Source organism: Lycium barbarum, chromosome 2, assembly GCF_019175385.1.
Source record: "Lycium barbarum isolate Lr01 chromosome 2, ASM1917538v2, whole genome shotgun sequence".
In the NCBI taxonomy this organism is placed as follows: Eukaryota; Viridiplantae; Streptophyta; class Magnoliopsida; order Solanales; family Solanaceae; genus Lycium; species Lycium barbarum.
The window spans coordinates 5,084,688-5,091,340 of NC_083338.1; the positions used below are offsets into that span (position 1 = coordinate 5,084,688).

The 6,653-nt window shown below is 32.5% G+C and overlaps 1 long non-coding RNA gene across 1 annotated transcript; it reads right to left on the minus strand.

Moving 5' to 3' along the window:
• Positions 1-448: 448 nt before the first annotated feature.
• LOC132625953 (uncharacterized) lies at positions 449-2,892 on the minus strand. Its single transcript, XR_009577050.1, has 2 exons — positions 985-2,892; positions 449-905 (listed from the first exon to the last, which is right to left on the minus strand). It is a non-coding gene; the product is annotated as an uncharacterized LOC132625953 (long non-coding RNA).
• Between the last annotated feature and the right edge of the window lie 3,761 nt (positions 2,893-6,653).

Sequence of the window (6,653 nt, forward strand, 5' to 3'; positions counted from 1 at the left end):
TCTTTATACCAATCATCTTAATAATTCATTATAATGATCAGTTTTTTTTTTAATCAATTTTTTATGCTATGCTATTTATATAGTTTTAGAACAGCAGTTCGCAATAGCAATTAAAACATCTAGAGAAGTTTGACTATACTCCTTTCGTAATAAAAGGTGTTGAATTTGAATTGTGAGATCCAACCACGGGCGGACCCATGTGTAAAGTTTGGGTGCTCCGGCACCCATTAAACTTAATCACGGAGTGTATAATTGTATAGAAAATATAAAGGAAACAGATATAAATTGTTAATAGAGCACCCCCGAACTCAAAATTCTTGGGTCCAGCACCCCCGAACTCAAAATCCTGGGTCCGCCTCTGGATCCAACATAGATATCGAACATCAAATGAAAAATCACAAAAAAACGTTTAGTTCTCATTCGGCATTAGATGAAGAAATCAGGAGTAATAGAGAAGAAGAAAAAGAAGATTTGCATTTTCCACTGGCTTAATATTCATAAAGTAATCCTTCTAACTCTATAAAAATAGCATCTTCAAGAAACTAAAAATTCACCAGTAAATATAAGGGTTGAATATACATAGAATTTGAATGATATTTCCTTTTTGCTCTCCTTTTTTCAGATAATTTTTTTCTTTTAACATTTATTTTTTACAGTTATTTACCGTTATTTTATTACATATCACTCCTTTGAGAAGGACTTCTCCAAAATCCAGCACCATAAAATTTACTCCACATTTCCTTCTCAAGAGCCACCACATCCTTATCAGATTCTCAGCTACTTCCGCCGTCAACCACCGCAATTGTGGCGGCGCCGCCACCAATAGGGTGTATTGAAAGCTCCGATTCTTTAGGTTGCGTTAGCCCTTTCTTCATCATCCTTCACCGGCGTTTCCTCCTTAATGCCTTCAGCAAAGCAGATATTAAACAACGAAAGAAAAATAAAAAAAAATATTACTAGCAAACGTAAGAAAGAGAAACTAACCATTAAACTACTAATGAATGAAACATTTTGTCCGTTATTCAACATTAAAAACCGTGCTACTTGTAAACACTCAATGCTACCCATACTGAGAATACGAAAGTGCAAGTAATTTAAGATAGCAAAGTGGGGTTAAATGTCTCTAGCGATACGAAAAGAGTAATCCGAATTAGTCGAGCCTTAACACATATATTAAACATCAAATGGAGAATCAGAAAAAACGTTTTTTATATTAAACATCAAATGGAGAATCAGAAAAAACGTTTTCTTCCATTTCAACTAGATTAAGAAATCAAGAGTTATAGTAGAGAAGAAGAAGAAGAACATTTTGATCCTTCACTGGCTCAATATTTATAAAGTAATCCATCGAACACTATAAAAATAGCATCTTGATCAAGAAACCAAAAATTCACCAGTAAATACAAGGGTAGAATATACATAGAATCTGAGTAATATTTCCTTTTTGTTCTCCTTTTTTCAGATACGAATTTTTTAATTCTGTTTTCTTTTCAATTTTTCATTTTTACAGTTATTTAACCGTTATATTATTACATATCACTCCTTTGAGAAGGACTTCTCCAAAATCCAGCACCATAAAATTTACTCCACATTTCCTTTTCAAGTGCCACCACATCCTTATCGGATTCCAAGCTACTTCCACCGTCAACCACCGCCATTGTGGCGGCGCCACCACCGATAGGGTGTATCGAAAGCTCCGATTCTTTCGGTTGCAATAGCCCTTTCTTCATCATCCTTCGCCTACGTTTTCGCCGTAACGCCTTCCGGCAGAGTCCTGCCGGAAGTTTGTATACGGCGAGGACGAGGAGGTTGACGAGCCCACATGGGCAGCAGCAACAAACGGCGGCGCATTCCGCCGCCGTCCCCCCGGCAACCTCCGCGAACCTCGCCGCTTTCCGGACACCTCCTCGGGATGAGGAATCTTGTCCGGATAATAGAGGTTGCCGGCGGCGATCAACGGAGAGTGATGATGGTGCACGGAGCACTATTTGTTTTGTCATTTAACCCGAATTGATTTGCTTGTTCTCTGTATGCCAGAAGCAACCTGGGTAAGGTTTGCGTACACTCTTTTCTCCCCCAAGTTTTACTTTGTGGGATTTCTACGTTGTTGTAGTATTAATCCGATCGAATTGCTTGTCCGAGGGTCTACCAAAAACGCCTAAGATAAAGTCTGTGTACACTCTATTTTCCCCTAGGATTTCACTCGGTGTGTTGTTGTTGTATTAATCCGATCAAAAACAAAAATTTCCCCCCAAAACTATTTCAAAAAATAATAATTCCCCTAGCCGGAAAATCAAGAATCCCCTTCGCCGAAAAATTAAGCAATCCCTCGCCGGAAAATCAAGAAAAAACCCTTTTGTCGGAATTTGAAGCAGCCACTTGCCGGAGAATTAAGCAAGCAACCCCACGCCGGAAAGTTAAAGAACCCCACCCCACCAAATAAGATGTTCTCAGGTTTGAACAGGGTGGGTGGGTGGGTGGTGGAGAGGCATTTGTAGGCAGAAGTTTAAAATCAAATATAAGTAGGCAAAATATAAATATATGGAAAAATAATAATTTGAAACTCTCTTTCTTTTGGTTAGTTAAATGTATGTGAGCTTAAGCTTCTCTTTCTCCTACTCCTTTGGTTTTCTTCCCCTTCTTCTAACAGTAAAATAATAACAAAAATGTTTTTTCAGAAACTATATTAATGGTTTTAGACAAATATGTTGAAAATAATTGATTGGGATGGGAAGAGTGAATATGTGGAGGAGAGTAAAAGAAGGAGATTTGAAGGGTGGGAAAAGGGAGACTTGGTCTGAAATTTATAAAGATATGTTAATTAAAGGAATGAGGTGTATGGATAATGGAGGGAGGAAGCATTTTTTATCACAAATTTGTTTAAGATAATGACAGAAAAAAAAGGCTTGTTTTTATATAATCATTTTCAATTTCATTTTACGTGCCATTATTAGTATTTTTTTTTAATAATATGTGTTCTAGGCGCCTTTCGATTAATTTTATGAGCTATTTGCTACTTTTACTAGTATAGATATTGGATAACTCTATGCATATTGTTTGGAGAGTTGAGTGAACTCACTTAACATCTTTTCCTTCGTTGGAATTTGAATCTCAGACCTCCTAACTCTCAATCAGGACTTCATTGATCACTAGGTCATACCTAACTATTGATATCATTTTCATTTTGTCTATTAGAAAAGGCGGACGCATTTATATATCAGAAAGTAATTTAACCTGAGATTTTCAATTTCACCTTTAATAGTGATTTTATAGCCACACAAATATCATAACATGTTTAAGATCACATATTTAAAGGTTCTTGTTTTTACTTAAACTTTATGCTCATCCAAACTTGTTCATATAAATTAAAACGGAACAAGTAACAATGTTGGTTGGAAGTATGTGATGAGATAGTTGGGATCCCGCCATCATTCAGTTGAAATTCTTGATTTGAGTTTTGAGAATGGAAACTTCTTTGATAGAAAACACTTTATTTTTTATATTGGACCTACCTGGCGTGAACTAAAATTAGTCGTCCCTATGAGTTTGAGATACCAGAGGGCTAAAACATGAAGAAAAAAAGTAAATTTACTTGTGTCGCATATATATTTACACCAGATTATATCAACACACATATCATGATTAAGTAAGTTAATAAAGTAAGATTTGAGAATATATATTAATTAATCGTAATCAAGTGATTTTTTTATATATATAAACACATGATATATATTATTTATTTTGATGTAAATACAAATTTAAATGCAAATATTTTTTTTATATATATCCCACCACCTATATAGGGAGTTGGGGAGGGTATATCTAATTAGGGGACAAGGATACGTGAGAAAGTTCAAGGTGTTCCCAGAGGAAGATAATGAACTAAAATTTCTGGTCCCTCCATGTTGTTTTAGGGTTATACATGCATGAACTAAAAGAAGAAATGAATAAACCATAAATTATATAGTTTATTCATATAATTATGTTTTTTTGTGAAATCAATTTCATGTTATGTTATGTTGTTTTATATGTTCTATAGCAGTTAAGAAATATCCAGAAATGACGCTGTTATGAAGAATTTGAAAAAATGTTCCCTCAAATTTAAGTTGTCTTATTTCCATATGCACGGTAATGTGATATTTGTTAGTAATTGTTAAAGATATTTGGATTTTTAATCTAAGTCACCAATCTTTTTTGCTGGCGATGTAATTAAATTAATATAAGTAGATAACTTGACAAGACATAATGTAGAATGTTGAGACTATTTGCAAAGTCAAATGAAAACATTTTAGTTCGAGTTCAGAGAAAGTGATCAACTAGTTTTTTCTTTTTTCGTGTTAGTACTTTTTTGACACTTGTTAATGTAAAAATTACCAGACAAAATCAGTTGATGGATTTGGAAGGTGCTTTATAATTATAGACAATGATTGAACTTTGTTTGTTGAGGCCAAAACTAAGGGACTGATGTGTACAAGAAGAGATAAGCAGCAACAACAATAACATATCAGTGCAATCTTATAAGTGAAGTATGGGGAAGGTAAAATGTACGCAAACTTTATTTCTATCTTTCGGAATACAGAGACTGTTTCCGATAAACCTCCGACCATAAGAAGTGATAAGCTAATTTAAATTTTATGAGTTTAACCTTTAAGATTTAACATTAAATTTATTGTATTGTTAAATTCTCAGTTCAAACTTGCTGGTTGTTAAAAATTTAATAAATTTTTATCTCGTATCGAAAACATTACATTCAAATGAATCTGATTTCCAAATGCTGCATCCACCAGACAAGAAGAATGCCCCCCCAAAAAAAAGGATTAAAAAAAAAAACCTCCTACAATTTTCTAGAAAAAAGTAAACAATAAAATGAGGAATTACACATGCTTTTAATAGAAAATATAAATACCATTTGCTTTTTGTTATTATTTTGTTGACCTTTGACAATTGAAAGAGATTATTATAAGTAAAGGGCCGTAGTGCTGCAAATTGTTTTCCCATTAGAAAAGGGGAAAAGAAAGAATATTTCCTAATCCTTGTGATAATGATAATGTTAGTTTTAAAGTAACACGACAATGTTAGTTTACTCATATGAAAAGCACACCTTAACAAAATTTGACCTATTATTAAATAAAATATAGCTTAACCTAACGCATAATAACAAAACCCTTTCCTAGAGAAGTCGTATGAATCAAAATATGGAAAAACTAATGGTCGTGAAAATTAAATGTTTAATGTCAAAGAAATGGTGGGAAAACTACTAGTTGAGGGTCATTTATGATCTTTTGAAAATATATGTAACGAGTTCACTTATGTTTGGCCGTTGATTTTATGTTTTAGGAGGCTTGCTATCCCATTAAAAGAACGAAAAAGACATTAATCTAAACACAAAAGGTTTAAGGATTTAGTGACATTTAAGTATAATATACCTTACTTTTTCAGGTGTCTTATTACTTCCCTGAACTTTTTTAAAACGGAATAGTCACCACCCTGAAATTGAATATCTACTCTCTCATGAGAGAGTGACATACACTCTCCTTGTCACACATATATTTATTTGTTTTCTATTTTTTTTTAATTCTTTCGCTCACGTGGCAATTTTTTTTAAAAAGTTGAAAAACTAAATTTTCTTTAAAAAAAATGAAAAATGGATATTTAAAAAAATTGAAAATTTGATATTTTTAAAACACGTATTTAAAAAAAAACACAAATCTGAAACATGGATTTTAAAAAAAAAAATGGAAAAAATGTTTTTTTTTTTAAATATGAAAAACTGGATTTTTTTAAATGTCTTAAAAAATCTAGATTTTCATGATTTCATTGATAATCTTCTTTTTAATACATTAACTGCCAAAACTCTGACGCTAACTAAAAGTCCATTATTTTGACCTACTGCTGATGTTGATCATCTTCAGCATTATTATTATTTTTAAAAAAAAAATATTTCAGAACTTTGGCTTACCGTTTATGGCAATGGTTATATTTCATTATTTTTTGGTGGTTTCATTTTTAAATTAAAAACGTATTCTATTTGTTACGTGACATAAGACTTTAGGGAACCTTTACTTTACTTTACTTTACTACTAGTAATAAATAGGAGTACTAATTAACTAAGGAAAACGTAGCTTTTCAAAGCTTCTAATTAATTTTTTAATTCTATTGTTAAATGAGATGTATATAGATGACGTGTATTAATTTGTTATCTTGTATATCAACTGATGATTTGACACGTATAAATTTTTATTTATTAAGCAACAATAATTGATTTGACACATAAAATATCAGTAAGTAAGCAGTGATTACAACACTAATAACAAGCATTAAAATTGAGAAGGAAAAAAAAAAGTATTTTTGTGGCGCACCGAAAGCTGCATCATACTTGTTATTTGCGAGTAAGAAAGCATTTTCACTTATTATATTTCATTGAATGTGAGGTTAGCTCTAATTAATTAAAAGAAAACTAAGTCATTAATTATGGAAGCCACATATTTATCGAATCAACATTTGGAGCCTAGTGCCAAATGTACGTGATTTGAAAGAGTTTAAGTTTTATGTGTATACGGTAAAAACCGCTGTGATGAAACTGAGTCAGTCCGGCTAAAGGTCGCGGTAAATTGGAAACATGGATGTCGAGTTGGGACATCGGTCCGGGTTCG